This window comes from Stomoxys calcitrans, chromosome 3 (assembly GCF_963082655.1).
Source record: "Stomoxys calcitrans chromosome 3, idStoCalc2.1, whole genome shotgun sequence".
In the NCBI taxonomy this organism is placed as follows: domain Eukaryota; kingdom Metazoa; phylum Arthropoda; class Insecta; order Diptera; family Muscidae; genus Stomoxys; species Stomoxys calcitrans.
Genome location: NC_081554.1, coordinates 508,120 through 526,862, shown reverse-complemented (window position 1 = coordinate 526,862; position 18,743 = coordinate 508,120).

The window sequence follows — 18,743 nt, the reverse complement described above, 5'->3', positions numbered from 1 at the left end:
TGAATCGCCATACATTTTATATCCACCTAGCGTTAGCCGTCCGAACGAATTATGAACAAATATTTTTTAATGATATTGGCCGATTGGTACATCATTAAACTTTCTCTAAAATCAAATTACTCTTCAATTTTCTCCATTTTTCTCCATACAAATTTTCATTAGAATGAACTGTAAAGCACAGTCCAATCTAATATTTTGAAGGACAGTCCAACATTGTGAAACACATAAGAGACAACCATTAGTTCCAGAATCAGCATTAGCTACAAACGAAAACCTATAAAACATATCTGCAACGTTTACCAAAGCACACGTACACGGATACATACACTCAGAGAAATTTTTTAGTAAAAATAGCTAAAAAAAAATTTTGCTGTTGTTTATTTGCATATTATTTGTAAACGGTTGCAGAATACAATTTTAACAAAATCTTGATGCGCTACAAATGAAAATACTCTTAAGAGCATAGTTTCGTTTGTGTGGTTCCAAACGAAATCGCGATCTAGGAATCCAGTCAAATGCTAGTACAAAGTAAAAAATAAATTTTTCTGTTTAACTTTAAAAACAAGGTTTTTTTTTGTTTTCTATTTGTAATAGAAACAGATTACCCTATGGTCTGCAGGCGGACAATATAATTTTTTTATAACTTTAAAATATCATACTGCGAGAAATATGTTAGTAAAAACACAAAAAAATGTTTGCTGTAATCGCAGAATGTCTGTTTAAAATGAGAGAGCAGTAAGTGTTTGCTAAAAGAACAAACATTTTCTACTGTTATAAAATATTAAAAAAGCTCAAAAATATTATAGATATTTCCAAAAATTTTATATTCCATCTTATCTTTCAATTTTACAAGCATATAACGTAAATTTTTTTCCAAGTTCAAAAATGTTGTGTGGATTCATTCAAACATTTTTAATTTAATATCAGCAAACAGCAAAACACATACAGCGGTCAAAAAAAGTATTCATCATTCAATGTTTTTTTTTTAATACGTCTACAAAAGACAATTGGAATAAAAACATATTAAACTAATGATGCAGTAGTGCTTGTGTGATATATATGTACACAATTTCATTGTTTTTAAAGAAAAAAATAGTATTTATTGGAACAAAAAGGGCCATTTTACAACTGAACACAAAAAATTAAACAAAAAAAGTATTCATCATTGCAAAAAAACAAAAAATAAATAACATAATTTAAAAAAATTAATACTTTGTTTTTCGACCACCGCGTCTTATAACTTCTTTTAAACGGTTTGACATTGGTCTATATTAGTCCATTCCTCCATTATCACCTGTTGCATTTGACTCTTGCTCGAAAAATTGCGCGTTCCCAATTTGCGTTCGAGATGTTCCCAAAGATGTTCAATTGGGTTCAAGTCGGGACTTTGAGGAGGAGTTTTAATGACTTTGGGGCAGTTATACAGCATCCACATCTTGGTATTTAAAGCAGAATGTTTGGGGTCATTATCTTGATAATATTGAAAGTTATTACCAAGCCCAAGTTTTACAGCACTATCTTTTAAATTCCTCTTTAAAATGTCAATGTAATACTTATGATCCATTACTCCATTAATAATTTCAAGATTTCCCGCTCCTGAAGCCGCCATACACCCCCAAACCATTAAACCACCTCCACCATGTTTTACAGTAGCAACTGTGTTTCGTTCTTCAAGCTCTGTATTTGGTTTTCTGTACACTATGACCTTTCCATCGCACCCAAAAAGATTAAACTTGCTCTCGTCTGCAAAAATGACTGTTTTCCAAAATGATTCGGGCTGTTTTACATACATTTTTGCGAAGTTTAGCCTTTTCACTCGGTTTATTTTATTTATAAAGGGCTTCTTACGTGCAGTTCTTCCTCTGTAACTATGCCTTTTGAGTGTATTTCGAATTGTTTGTGTAGTAACTTCCTTCCCTAAATATTCCATAGTGTTTTTACGAAGAATGGTCGCATTTGTCTTCGGAGTTTTCTGAACTTGCCGCACTAGCCAACGCACATCTCCAACTGAAAGTGCTTTTGGTCGACCAGATCTTGGTTTATTGTCAACAGTTTTCGTTTCTGTCCACTTTCTGATGATGGATTGTATAGTAGATCGTGGTCTATTTAATATTTCACTGATAGTTTTTTGAGTTAAACCATTCATGTGGTGTTTTATTATCAAAACTTTTACCTCATCAGAAACCTCGTTTTGCTTACGACCCATTTTGACAAAAACTATATTTTCAATGAAATTAAATATTTGCTGTCAAGGGCAAAGCCTCCTTTACTAAATAAAACAGAAAAGGGGGATTCCCAAATAATATTTGAATTTGACTTTGATGATAGCACATCAATGATGAATACTTTTTTTGTTCTGTTTTTGGTGTTATTATATAAAATTGCATTTTTTGCGCTAATTAAATTTATTTTTTGAATTTATTTTAAAACATATTTCGAAAAATAAACTATTGCATAAAACTGCATTATTTGTTTACTTTAAATTTTCTTCAATTACCCAAAATAAGTGAATTTATTATCAATTTTGCTAATGATGAATACTTTTTTTGACCGCTGTATGTACTCAAATCATATGTATACCTAAAAAAACATGAATGCCTATAATTACCAAATGTGTGCATTGACAAACAGGAAATGAAATGCCTAAGCTATCTTTTAGGTGTTCATAAATCCTCCTTTAAAGTGTTTAAAATGTTTAATTAGAAATCAGCAGACAGTATTTTCAAACATTAGCAAACTTATTATTTGGCAAATTAACCACAAATTAAGTTGAGTCGTAGATGTAGTAGATAACATTTGTTATTGTTTTATTTCGTACAGTCAGCAAACAAATTTGTTAGTGAAAACAGCAAAAATGTTTGCTGAAACAACAGAAAGTCCTGAGAAAGTTTCCTTCAATATCTAAAGATTTGTAATTTAACATCAGCAAACTTATTTCTATAAGTGTATTTTGGCTTTTCCACGAAAAATTTCCGAAATACAATACGATACAAGAGGTCGGGTTACTTAAGAAATTCTCAAAGCCGTGTACCATAAGCCAAAATTAACTTCATCTAATACTGATTTAACTGAAATCATGGGAGGCCTAAGTCTGTGTTAAAAACCGAATGAGATCTTCAGCAAAAAAAGTTTGCAGTCAACAACTTTCATTGATATGAAAGAAGTTTCCCTGCCGATTCTCAGTAGATAGCTAGTAAGAGTAAACCATTTTGACAACAACTTCAAGTAGTGTTTTGGAACATAAAAATATTTGAAATAAGGACCGAATAATATGGTGAATTGAGTTTGAGTTCTTGAAAATAGTCATCAGATTTCTCTGCATTCTAAAAGGCAATTCAATTCAAATGTTGTTTCAATTTCATACATTCATGAGCAAAGCCTCTCCCCACCCGAGAGAATGGTGTAACACATCGAGCCACTTTGCTGCAAGGAAATGTGTTCAACTTAAAAGAAAACAATGGAGGCGAATGGTATGAAACAGTTGAAAACACTTAATAACACCCAATGACATTGATGAAGGCTATCATAAACCGGAGCACAATTTTAGTGTTATTTTTTTATGAAGAGTTATGTTTTTTAGTTATGATCTTGTTTTTATTATTTCTCACAGCCACAGCCTTTAACGAGATTTCCTCGTTGCTGATGTTGTGCTCACCAACCCCCATTTTGGACACTGATCAAGAGCTATTGAATTTCATAATGCAAGTGTTGTTGAAAATACAAATAAAAAAAATAGAACCGCATTCAAAACAGCGCGTTCTTGGCAATATAATGCATGCACATGTTTCAAAACAAAAAACCACTTCTTAGGAGTGATACGTTTTAACATCCCATGAGGGTTGAAGATATTGTGAATAAATTTGAAAGCCATATAAATACTACGCTTAGAAACAGAGTATGATGGGGATAAAACGACTAATAGGTAGTCTTATCTAGGTTCGGTTTTTGAAAACCGGGGTTTCGGTTTTTTAGTCGGAATATACTAATCGGTTTCTAGAAAATTGTCATTTTTCGGATTTTTGATAAATCGGTTTTTCCGAAAATATAATAATTATAACTTTCATTTCATTGAAATTTGGTAATTTGAAAACATATCCTTGGAGTTTAGTCTTTAGAGCAAATGTCTTCGAAATTCTGTCCTTAGGAAAATTTCGATCAATATTTTGCCTATAAAATAAATTTTTATCGAATTTTTGCCTTTGGAGAAAATTTGATTAAAATTTGCACATTTTTCATCGAAATTTTATCATAAGAATACAATGGATTGATTTTTTGGAAATCTCAATTTTTTGAAAGATTGGCTTTAAGCAAAGTTTTATTAAAGTTCGGCCCTGACAATTAAAAAAAAACAAAATTAAAAATGTATTTGATCTAAATTTTTTTAAGAGCAAATTTCATTAGAAATTTTACCATTTCAGAAAACTTCGTACAGAAACATTTTAGCGCTTTCTTTATCTTTCAAAAATATCTCTTTTAAATTTTAACTGTTCGAGAAAAATCAATGTTGTATCAAAAACTGAAAAAATAAAAAACTATTTATAAAATGTGAAAGGGACTTCTTTAATAAAAAAAAGTGACTGGTTTAATCGGTTTTATAAAAATATCAAAGACATAAACCGCTTATTTAAAAAAACGGGTCCAAAAACGGGTTTTTAGAAATAGCCGGTTTGTTGATCACTTTAGTCTCATTCCAGGGTAAATAAACTTAAAATCGGTTGCTTCCTATTTCACGATAAGTTAGGATAGGTTAGGTTAAAAAAGGGAATGGATATTAATCCGTCCCATGTCACTATGATTGCGTCAACCCGAAAGGCTTCGGGTTAACCAAGTTTACTGACAACAGTCCTCTGGCCTTCACTGTCAAATCGTCTGGTCCTTGATTCCCCCTTACTGCGCTTTGGCTCGGCACCCAAACAATGCGAATCGCGCCATTCTCACAGAATGCGTTAATCTCCTTACAACCCAAGACTGTTCGCGACCTTACCGTCCTGGTTGTTATTGCTCTGATGGCCAGTTCACGATTTCTGTGATCTCCGGATCTCCGCCTGCAAGGCGGTATTATGGTCAGACAGTCGGAAATAGATTTCACTCACTGGATTCTCAATGTAAACCACAGGCCCATTCTATCCTCTAGCTTTGATTCATCCCTGCGCCACGTGGTCCTCATCGATCCGCCAATGCCAAGACAACATGTTGTCTTAACTTGTGTTTTTCTTACGTTGCGTATGTTCTCCAAAGCAGTCCACCAAACTAATGAGGCGCAAGTTACAATTAGTCTAATCTCGCTCGACCCGCACTACCATTTTCGCGATAATTTCTTTAGGACTCGACTCTAAGTCCGGAGAACTATGGCCTATGTGTTTTAAAAGCTGCTCTCATATCAGAAAGTGATTCCTGATTTAAGTTTAGCTTCGAACCTATTATTGAGTTAATTCGCACGAAAATTGTCTATTAATTGATTGCAAAACATGATACATTCTATTAGACATAACATAAACTTAAGTCATACCCGACCACAACATACACAACTACATCGATTAAAACAGAGCTCTTTGTGACCTAGTTCGGAAGTTCCAATTATGTCCAGCGAATTTCATTTAGCAAATAGGACTTGATACCATTTCTGCGGAATATCTTTGCGTTATTTTCGATACTATTTTGTATAGGGCGTTTGGACAGATGCTGAACTATTTCAAAAATGAACTTTTGGGTAGAGGGAAACGATCACACGCTCTCGCTTTCTCGAATATATATCTTTGGGTTGGTCGTTCTTCCATTTGATTAAGTCATGACCAGAGAAATACTCTTCTCAAAAGGAAACGTTCATATGATCTTGCTTAAATAAATGTTGGATTTATTCGTCCTTGTCTTCGGTGGAGACATGAACACAGAAATACTCTTCTCAGGAATGTGGCCTTCGTTCAGACTATTGCTTGCCTCTCATTCATGCATCATGCGATGAGGGTTACTCTTTCAACCTACGCATTGTTGCTGTGTATATTTTTCTCAATGGCAATTGACATACAAGACTCCCAATAACATTAAAAATCGTTAATTTGTGGCATTTATGTTTAATTTTATAGTCCCGAATAATTTGATTTCATTCTCTTGTTTTTCACAGCGCCAAAAAACAAAAACAACAGCACTAACAACAACAATAACAATAACAAACAGTCAATAATTAATGAGATGATAAAATTGGTAAAAAAAAATCATTTTAAACAAAATAAAAAAAAAAAAAACGGTTTCGCTCGTCCAATCGACATAAAACTCAAAACATTTGAAGTGTTTTATGACACTTCACTCCAAGTTTTTGTCGACTGCCTTCACGGTTCGTTTCAAAATTTAGCCTACAACACATTGCCCACAAAAGAATCACAAACTGTTGAGCTCGCATGTGAGCCGAAATGTTCTCACCTCAGATCGTACGATCGTAAAACCTTTTTTGGATGAATAAACATTTTTGTTGTTTAGTAAGTTAATCGATGTGTTCGATTTGAACGTTATGATCGAAGAGAACGAAAGAACCAATAACATGTTTTCCAAATCATTACTGCAGAAGGTGAAAACATAAAAACTGTCCCTTCTAAAGGCTGGTACTATATTCGTTGTATACCGTTGAAAACCCATTATTTTCGCGACTACTTTTGAAAACTCCACACAAATATCAATGATAAAATCACAATTTTATTAAAATGTTACAGTAAGTAAACTCTATTATCTAATATAAGTTATAATTCCCTGTACCACAGTAGTTGGGGAAAAATATCGCGAAAAGCTAATATATTACAAGCCTTAAGGCTAATAGTTAGCCATTCTAAGGCTTTGCAAAATTTCTTGGATTTGGAAATTAATGAATAATCAATAGTTCTTTCGAAATTAAACCATTCATATAAAGGGAAAACAAAAAATAAATAAAAAATAATGAATTAAAATAAAAAAAAAATAAATACAATACGTAAATAAATAAATAAAAAAAAGTCATAAAACTTCAGCATGTAGGATATGATTCCGATAAATATATTTGTGTAAGCGGACACTGCAAAATGCATTTAAACTAAAAACGCAAAAATGCATTGAGTCAAAATGCAGTCTTCTTGGCCTCGTAAATGTCAAAAGAACAAAAGATGACCCACCTATAATGGTTGATAGTACCAGCAAATTAATTTTACATTGAAGTCCTCTCATGACAAGACTTAACTACTTCTGGGTTTCGTCTATAGACCATACTCGTCAATAGATATTGAAATACTAATAGAAACTATTGATATGATTTCCATCGCGTATGGCAATATTTTCGTTGCTGGTGATTTTAATAGCAACTTGCTTGTCGAGCGCTGTCTTGCCGACTCTGTACAGATCTTTGGGCTACTTCCTGTGAATGATTCCGAATCAACTCACTTTACAAGAAGTAACGCGAGTCTTCTAGATGTGTTTGTCCATTTGTCCAAGATCTGTCTACAATCAGCAATCTCTCCCCACATTTTCCAAACATGATCTGCTTTTTGTCAAATACAACTTCGAAATGAATTTCACTGTTTCTAAATCAACATATTGCGACTTCAAAACATTGAGTGACCACTTCTGCATCTAAGTTTGGATGAAATACCTTGGAAAGATATTTTCTTTACGGAAGGTGTCGATAAACAAGTTTGCTTCCTAAATCTGCATTTACTGTATGACACTTTCAAATCCGCTAGGAAAGAAGTGGTGAAAATAACGGGAACTTTCTAAAAATAAATACTATGGAAAATGTCACAAACACTCGTTTAGATGTGTTAGTACCGAAGAAGTTTAACAAAGTTTTGCAACCATAAAGTCTGACGCAATGGGATTAAATGGCAAATTGGTACTACCGAAGTTTTGGAGCGTATTATGAATTCTGAAATTGATATCATTCTGAATTTGGAAGAGCTTTTGACTGATAGACAATCTGGCTTTAGATCAGAAAGAAATTGTTCTACTGTTCTAATAGACGTTGTGGAAGAATTGAGGCACACTATGGATATTAATATCATTTCTGGCTCTACTAGACCGCAGTAAAGCCTTTGACCATCCAAACCATCCAGACCAACAAACCATAATTTTGTGTATAGATCTCCACCGCGCAGAAGCATTAAGGTAGATTACATGATCTAGAGTGTGAGATTCAGCACTACAAGGGAGAACCTCTAGATCAAGCAGGTCTAGACAACATTCATGCAGACACGGTAAATGGCTACCGGGTGAATGTAGTCCGCCTCCCATTGCACCCGAAGAAATTGACCTCCCCCGGCAAACCAGTGTAGTTCTGGATCAATTACGTTCCGGCAGATGCAGCCGCCTCAACTTCAATAGAGCAAGGATAAGATGTACGTCCCGATTGTAACCAGGGACGCACGATGCACGTCACCTGTTTTACTGCCCAGCCAGACCCACTCGACTCAAGCCCAGATCTCTGTGGACGCACCCCATCCTAGTCGCAGAGTTCCTGGGTCTTGACCCTCAACAGAATCAAGCAGACGAAAGATAGAACACAACAAACTGCTACAACAACAACAAAACCTTTGACACAGTGAACCATAATATTCTTATTTCGAAGCTCGAAAACTTTTCTGCTTGTAAGCTAATTTCATCTTACTTAACCAGACGCCGTCAATGTTCGTGATACAACATCTGCAGCAGTTTATGTATCAATTGGTGTTTCGCAGGGCTCAATCCTTGATGCCTTCCGATGCATTGTAATATGCAAATATGTACGCTGACGTTCAGCTAAATTGTGTGCAATCATGTATGAATAATATTAATAACGATCTAAATAAAATCAAGAACTGGGCGAGTAAAAATAGTCTGTCCCAAAGACTAAGCTAATAAAAATCTAAAAACGACCAGATACTCAATTCTCTGCAGTTAGAGCCACTCTGAACAACTCAGTAATAGAAACTGTTGATTCATCCTGCAGCCTTGGTGTTATATATAACTCGAAACTGACTTGGACCATTAAAATTAACAAAGCTGTTGGTAAAGTTCAAGGAATGCTGCGAGGTTTGTGGTCTTTGCGGACTTCTACTCCATTTCCAGTTCGTATGCTTTAAGCGAAATCTTACCTCATACCCAATCTCCTTTACAAATTTTGAGTCGAGAGACTTCAACAAACTAAATGTAAGCTACAATAACATATTTAATAAGAAAAGGAGAGACCAAATTTCTCAATTTGCCTACAAAGTTCAAAAATCTCCTAAAAGCGATATGCATTATTCTACTGCAAAAAGTTATTTATCCTAATCAGCGAAAATATCTTTATGAACCTCCATAATTTGTTCAATCTGGCAGAGAATTAAAAATTATTCTACCTCGCTTTCGAACCTCAAACTCCGAAAAACAGTATTCGTATTTGGAACAATTTGCCATCCAACATCCAAACCATAAGTAATATTACACTCTTCAGGAAAACAAATTTCAAACATTATCTTGAAAACATAATTCCTAAAAACACTCTTGTAAAAAAATTTTGTTTAAATAAAAAAATATTTTTATAAATTTGAATCATAATTTATAATAATATTTTTTTATTTCTATTATTTATTTTTCAAAAAACACATATTCGATGTAATTCATTCTGTAACCGGCATCGTCACATATAAGATTTTAATCGTGTTATGGACTACACTTGATATAGCTGTGGTGTGCCATAACAGAACTCAGTTTGAGGAAATTTATTGACCACATTTCTCGACGAAAATAAGCAAAATCCCATACTTGGAAATGATGTTTGAAAAACGTCATTTTTTAGAATAATGGTCTAAGAGACCTCAATACATTGCACGAAAATATTTTATCTAACTGGAAGTTTCAGCTTGCGTTGATAGGCCCAATTAGCCCAACCCCCCAGGAAAGTTTTAGCTTTTTTGACCAAAAATTTCAAAAATTTTACTTTTTTCACATGTTGTGATTTATAACTCGCATAACTTTTGACTGAAGAATCGGACCTTGGAATATATTGCGGCAAATATGTAGCAAATTTAACAGCTATTCACATAAGTTAAATAATTGATTCAGAAATGTCTTCGCAAAATAAGGGACCAACTTTAGCGAATATTTTATATTTTAGACACTAAATCCCACACATGAAAATATGTTTTTGTAGGATTTTTCGAGCACTTTGATATCGAACCACAAATGCGCTTTGGGCAGGCCGAACAAATCTCTGCAAGGCCGAGGTGAGCAACTTGGAAGGACCTACAATGTGCTCCCGGGGCTTCTAGCGCCCAATGAGTTGTCCGAATGTACCACTGGTACATGGTATTTTAACTAAGTGCATTGGTTTTTAACGCCCAGAAGGAGGAGAAATATGAATATTTCTAAATATTTCTGATTCTATTTAGCTATGTCCGTCTGTCTGTCTGTCTGCCTGTCTGCTGTCTGTGTTAATTTGTGTACAGATCGCAATTTTAGCCCTAGAGACGAAGGCTAAGAAATCGTTTCAAATTTGGATTTTGAATAATATTGCAAACATGTGGTCGGTTTCTCTTATGAATGTTGATATTTCTATTGAATTTTAAGGAAAACGTTTTAGATTAAGACATAGCTCCCATATATACGTATCGCTCGATTAGCACTCATAGTATTTCTATTAAAATTTTGCACGGATTTTCCCGAAAATGAGTTTGGAAATTTGGTCCATTTATAGGAAAGGTGTTGGTTATGATACAGTCGGCACCGCTCGACTTTTTATATATGCCATTCCATACATATTTAAAAATATTTTTTCGCGATATATTACAAATTTCTCTTAGCAACAATTTTAAAGAGAAATGCACTTCACATATCCTAATATACTCCAATGTTTGTTGGTAATTATAGCTCTGAATTGTATGCCATGTTTTCTTTTACGCTGCCAATAGTCTGTCTTTTCAAATCATAGGTATTAACTTCCAAAACTTTTCTTTATAAAAGTGCTGTTTTGAACTTTTGCATTGGCGGCAGTGGGGGGTCGCCTCTCCCACCCAGCACACAACCTCCGATTCATATCAAATTAATATCCCATCAAAGAAATGTAACAATTTAGCGGGGAATCGATTACTTAGTGACACTTTTGTTCCTGTATTCACTCGTGTCATTTGATATTCACTCATGTCTTGAATGATTTATTTTCGTTGTTTATTTCGACCAAAAGTTCATGCTTTTCGTCGATTGTTCGGTGTGGCGACTCTCCCTGCCTGCCACAACCCCTGGATGACATCTAATTTGTGTCAAATGTTTTGTACTGTTGTTTTTGACAATTTAAGTGTCAAACTTTTAATGACTGTATTTACTTTGCTACGAATGTTGGCTGGGGTAGTCGGTGGAGCATATGGCTGTAACACCTGAACTTTGTTGCCTTCACACATCGATATGTTCGTATTTCTGGGCAACATCTCAACGGAAGAGAATTTTTAATTTACCAACGAGGACTAATCGTATATAAGCATTGATTTTTATCTCAAAAAACCTAGAGCAATATTCTCTGCAGTATCATTTTTTTTCTGTAAGAGCTCATAGAGATCGCGCATGAATTGGAAGAGCATCGCATTTTAGTGCAATCGTTTAAAGCCCACCACTTTTTTAAGGTGTGAGAAAGAATGTATGATTTTAATTCGCACTCGCGCCTGCAATTGTAAAATGTGTCCAATGACTAGAACATGCATGCAATATGGTCTGGGAAAGCGAAGCCATTCACTTTACCTCTCTCTCATTGCCATAATGGAAAATAAAAATATGTTAAATTCATCAAAAAACAAATTTAAACCGAGAAAAACTACCTTTTTAGCCATTTAAGTCACATGTAAATGTGACAGATCTTCGATGAGAAAATCACCAGCGGTTAAAGGGGTTTAACCCAAATGTTGCATACGAATTATTCGTTAATATTTTTCTCACCTCGCTAATCGGTCAGTAAACCACAATTGTCCATAATAACAAAGGCGCTCCAAACACAGGATATGAAAACGCCAACCACTTTGATGGATTTCGTTCACCAGATGCATGCAATGGTTTTTACTGCGTCTGTGGCTTCACCATGGATATTAATCGTCAATGTTTACTAACATGACACTGGTATGAAGGTACCGAACCAAATTGATGTTGGTAACAGCCCAATTGCTGATTGTGGTTTCCAGAAGTCCGAAACTGCCGTTAAACTTGTCATCCCATGACGATTTAATTGCATACCTGCCACATACCACACGTCATTTTCGGGTCATATGGATGAAATTTTCTCCTTTGGGTAAAAGGACAATTTAGGAATTTCTCCCACAAAAGTATCACTTGATTATTATACCCTCCACCATAGGATGGGGGTATACTAATTTCGTCATTCTGTTTGTAACACCTCGAAATATGCGTCTGAGACCGCATAAAGTATATATATTGTTGATCATCATGGCATTTTAAGTCGATGTAGCCATGTCCGTCCGTCTCTCTGTCGAAAGGACGCTCACTTTAGAAGGAGTAAAGCTGTGCGCTTGAAATTTTTCACAAATACTTCTTTTTGTGTAGGTCGGTTGGGATTGTAAATGGGCCATATCGGTCAAAATGTTCTGATATAGCTGCCATATAAACCGATCTCGTGTTTTGGTATCACTTCCGACAACTGTGCCAAGTATGGCCTAAATCGGTTGATAACCTGACATAGCTGCCATATAAACCGACATTGGATCTTGACTTCTAGAGCTTCTAGAGGGAGCAGTTCTTATTCGATTGGGCTGAAACCTGAAATAACTGCCATATAAACCGATCTTGGATCTTGACTTCTTGAACTTCTTGAACATCTAGAGGGCGCAATTCTTATCCTATTTGGCTGAAACTTTGCATGAAGTGTTCTCGTATGACTCCCAAAAACTTTGCCAAGTATAGTCTAAATCAGTCTATAACCTGATATAGCCGCCATATAAACCGATCTCCCGATTAGACTTCATGGGCTTGTAGAGGGCGCAATTCTTATCCAATATGGTTGAAATTTTGTATATGTCGTTTTGGTATGACTTCCAACAACTGTTCCAAGTATGGTCTAAGTCGGTACATAGCCTAATATAGCTGGCATATAAAACGACTTCCCAGTTTGACTTTTTGAGCCTCTGGAGGACGTAGTTATTACTCGATTTGCCTGAAATTTTGGAGGTGGTGTTTTTCTATTGGAAAAAGTTATATTAAAAACTAGTTTTTTGTTTTCATTGACCTTCATTTGATTTGGGGCGTGAATGGGAGAAGAGAAAAGATTGCGATTAGTTCTTTTTGTAGTCTTCGCGGCCAAGATCAGTTATTTTTGGCTGGCATTTACCACAAGAGGTAACTACCAAATTAATGGTTGTTCAATTTATTTATTAGCTGACAACCGTGGGTGATTTTATTTACTAATTAAATCACCATTTGGTTTTGAATCCAAAATATTTTTTATGGTCTACACGGCTTCTAAGGAACAGCCAGAAGGAGGAATGGTAGTTGGTAGCTCCCATAACAGGATAACCTAAACACCACACAGGTTGGAACTATTAGCTCCGATTTGTATGGTGTTCAATGTAACTACGACAAAATCAGCTGAGAGCTACCGCATGTTGCTGTTGCTGTAGCCACATATTTGCATGTGGAAGTAGCGATCCTTTTCAGGCTTCAATAAATGAGCATCGGTTTCAATCAAGAAATTAATTGGTCCAATAAACTTTGTAATTGAAATTTAAGTAATTTTTTAATTGAGCCAATCAAAAAATGATGGAAATTTTCAATAATTTTTTTAATGGAATTAATTAAAAAAATAGGTACGGTTCAAATCGGTCTATAACCAGATATGGCTCTCATATTTTAGCAGAATCCATGCTGGTGGGTTCCCAAGATTCGGCCCTGCCGAACTTAGCACGCTTATATTTTATTCTGTGTACGGAATAACTAATTGCTACTGCAGTCGCGGACAATTGGCGGTATCAGTGAGAGGCCGGGCGGCACCGGTTTTTGCTTTAATAATGAGTGCCTGTGATACTCAACTCAAAATCAACACTTTTGTCGCGATGACAATGTGAAGCCATCAAATCTTAATTGCCTCCTTCGTCTAGTATTAAATTGATACCAAATGGTATTAAAAATATTTGGCAATAACGCGAATAAAGTAATACCATTCGATATGGGCAACAAACTGGCTCATGGTCAGCAACAAGATTGCACATGTGTTGTGCTTACAATTAACACCTCCCCATTAAAATATGTGACTACAACAATATTTCGGTTAGAATCGCTTTTTAAGTCATTCTGGGTATGCCTGTCTATCCGTTCATTTATCAAATGGAAATTAGGAGCTACATATGATCCCGCAAATAACTCGTCTCTTACCATTAAAAATTTCAAAGAGATATACCTACCCGTATATCTCAGATTTTTTACTAGTTTTTTTCTCAACTCAAAGAATATCGTAGAATACATACTCACATATGTATGTTGCCAGCACTGCAAATTTTATTTTCTATTTTTTTGATGTCCTTTTTCGATTAGACGCAGACCCTTGTCCAAAGGCCATTTGGGACATCGTAACCTTTTCATAACGGCGGCTCACCGCAAATAATTAAAAAGTACAACATTTCCCTAGACTAGTTTAAGCAGATGGTCTGTAATCAGACTCGCTAAGGAGGTTTGCCTGTGTAAAAATGAAAATTGAAGCAGAAATCAGGGGCCTAATTACTGCATGCGTTATCGATTTATTACGATCGTATTTCACATTTTTTGGATGATAGCATCCGATCGAAATGCCATCTTTTCGAAAACATTTCTATTGGAAATTTCGAAATGTCGGAGTTTTTGTCCACAACAATTTACCTATCGTTAACAACCAATTTGCGTCTATTTTCAAGATATAAGGTAAAAACAGGGCATTTAAGTATTTACGTAAGATAAAACAATAGTTATAATATATTCATAATTTTGGTCCATTAAATTGGACTCGTACCCTCAGGTGCGCCCCTGCCTACGTCCCTGCACAACACTATATAGTATTATAGGTCTGACAACTGCAACATATACGCAATGAATGACACGCGGTCTAAGCCCCCCAAGTTTTGCCAATGGCTCTCTAGCAGATGTAAATGGCAAGAGTGGTCTTTCTTGCCCTTTTCAAAATTTTGGATTTGAAGTTCAGTTTCCTGTCCAGCAAAACACTCAAGTATTTTGCGCTCTCTGTAAATGGAACATTCTCCCCACCCAAGGAGACAGGTTCCACTGTAGGCAACTTGTATCCCCTGCTGAAAAGAACTACTTCTGTCTTGCCCGGATTTGAACCTAGACCACTTTTGGTAGCCCACTTTGCTGTTGCACGTAGAGTTTCCTGAAGTATATCTCTTAGAGTGCTGGGAAACTTTCCCCTAACCTTTTATAATCCCTAACATTTTTATAAAGCAAATTTAAATAGGTCTATAACCGTTTATAGCCCCCATATAAACCAATCACCCGATCTCTTCAGCCCCTAGAGGGCGCAATTCTTATCCAATTCCGATTTTACTCCCTAAGCGTCTATAGGGCACAATTATTATTTGATTTGAGCAAAACTTTGCACAATGATAACTCCTGTAACCTCCAGCATTCATGTCAAGTACTGTCTGAATCCGTCTCTATTGCTCCTATATAAACAGATCATCTGACTTTACTTCTTAAGCATATACCGAAAGCAATTCCTAACCAAATTTTAAAAAAGTAAAAACGCTTTAAGTTCTGCCGTGCCGAACTTTGGATACCCACCAGCATGAATATATTTATTATCCTATTTTATTAAAAACCAACTACATCTATATCAATGCCCAAATTTGGCCCGATTTGATTCGTATTCGGTCCAGGTACCGAGAAGTGTATATAAGTCACAGTTTAAAACTTCAAGGAAATCAGATTATTAATGAGGATTTTGTGGCTTAAGTTCCCAGATCTGCAGATCGGTCCATATGGCAGCTATATCCAAACATGGTCTGATATGGACCGCGGTTCAAATATCGGGTGGCCTAGTGCAACTTCATGTTCTAAATTAAGATCAAAGTATGAACCAAATTTCAACAAAATCAGGTGATAAACGCACTCTTAAATCGATAGGCCGGTCTATAGGGTAGCCATATCTAAGTACAATTCGCGGTTTATAGTTTTAACGAAATCGGATAATAAATGCGCCTCTATGGGCTTAAGACCCTGGTACCAAACGGTACTAATCATTTAAAATTTCATCCGCTATTTTTTTTGTTTGTACGAACGCTGTTGCTTTGCTATCAACACCGTATGGTACTGAAATGAGCACGTTTGGTATCAACTTTTCTCTGAGTGTACGTTCCAAAGCCATTATCCAATTAGTATTTACGGAACAGAATTGATATTCGAACAAAAATTCACTCGACTACGGATAAGAGAATTAGGCCCCAAGTGCTACATTGTTAAAAACGAATTTAATAACATTTTCAATTATTTTAAAACCTAATATTCCATTTCTGTAAATGTGCGTGTTTATACTCTCCTGCCATCTGTTTGCTCCAAAAGCAAAATTGTTTCATTGCGATAATTCCTTTTGTCATCATTGTGGCAAGATGTAACAACGGCCATTGCTTATGAGATGCCAATATTCAAGACATTTGAACCAAACAAATATAATAAAGGTCTATCAATTTTCTTTAAAGATCTAAAACGATGGTATCGAATAAAAACTATTATTATTTATTGCTTTTTTTTAAACACTATTAAAATCTCATTGATAATTTAATACATTAATGAACATTTCGTAACAAATAATGAGGGAATGCTCTAATAAATGAAATCAGCAAGTTTTTTTGCTTCAAAAACTATTATTTGAAAAAAAGTAATCGTGAAAAAATATTGATTTTTCACTGTGAACCAAGAACTTAATACCCACCATAAGGTTGCAGTTGTTTCAAATATCCTACAACCGTTTGTATGAGTGCATGGAGTTTAACATTAAATGGGTGGTTCAGAATAAGAAAATAATTATTTCAAATAATCGCAGTTGTGCTTAATCATATAGTTATTTCAACCATCATATCGCCGTTCCATAAAATACAATCACATAGTAGATTTGTCTCAATAACAAAACTAAATGTTGAACGATAAATCACTCGGCGCAATAAATTTACTTGTGCCTATCCAAGACCAACACCATTTCAATGGTTCTTGAACAAGAAACATTCATTAGGTTGCTGCAACATTTAAATTGGTGTGTTTTGTTTGTATTATCATGGGGAAGGATACCCACTCAGTAAAGATATTAAAGTTTCAATACCACCACGCTTAAGCCCCCATATAAGAAAATTTAAAAAAACCTAACCTGTTTTTGTTGTAGTTTGTTTTGGTTTTATTTTCAAATAAATTATTGACTTTATTGATAAATATTTTTGTACGCAACACCGTTCAGAAGAGAACGGCGTTGGTTGATTATATGCGCATACATGCTATACCAAATACATCTGTCAAACACTTGCTAAGTTGTTATAAAGGGAAATTGCAAAATCGTTAGTTTCGTTTTAAATATTATTCGTCCTCTTCGTCTTCTTTTTGTTGTCTTCTAATATACTTAGTAATTATTAATTATATTGCTTTTTGATTAGATGAAACAAATATGTATATATGCATATGTGTTAATGTAATATTTGTCTACACAAGTTTGAGAATGAAAGAGGGAGGATAGAGATTTATCGATTCCATGTTAATGGTTTTTTTTTGTATGTAGTAGTAGTAGTAGAATGTACTTGCGAAGAGAGAATGATTTGAACAGCGAATAAACAAAGTGTTTTCTTAGCATTATTATTATTCTTAGTATTCTTATTATTCTTATTATTATTATTATTACGCACATTTGTGTGTTTGATTGGATGTGTGTGTGTGTACTCCATTATATGATTTCTCGAGTGTTAAGTTTAAATGTTTTTAACAATCTTCACTCGGTTGATTGATAACTTCATGAATTAGAATCTTTTTCAAAATTGATTTAGGCAAGTATGTCTTGTATTAACTGACTTGAGTCTACGTACTAATCAACAAATGGTTAAACCCTTGGGGTTAGTATATTCTTCCGAGAGGACATTCAATCCCTGAATGCTCTCTATCGATTTGTGGCTACTATCCAACATTATTTCTTAATACTTGAATTATTTCTATAACTTTGTCACGAACTAGCTTAACAATTATGTATGAGTGTGTGTGTGTGTTTCGAACGGAATCTCATGTTTATCTTAAGGAAGTTTTGAGTTTTTCTTTTTTTTTCCAGATTTTTTTGAAGTAAGTAGGTATACCATTCAGCGGTATTCTCGCTGAATAAAAAGTGATTCTTCAGTGGAGAGTTAGTTACACATATGGCTGACCAAAATGTTTAAATGCAAAGTGGATTTAAAGATTTTTACGAATGCATTTTTTTTAATTCAATGGAGTCCTTTACAATCAATCATTAACCAAGAGATAAAAGATTCCGTTAAAATGAATTTTACCCACTAAATAAAATCGGTTAACGTTAACAAAAGATACATTTTCGTCATATTTGTAATTAAAGATCATCATAAATACAATCTATGAAGTTTTATGGGTCGATTATGGATTGGAACTCAACTCCAGTTGCGTTGCCAGGAGATAAAACCTTGATATAAAAATTAGTATAACGTTGGAAATTTTGTACTAAGTAAATTGTAAAAAAGTATGCAATTCAAAAAATAAATGAAAATTTTTATTACAAATTTGCCCGTTGGCTACGCAACTGAAGTGGGGTTGTT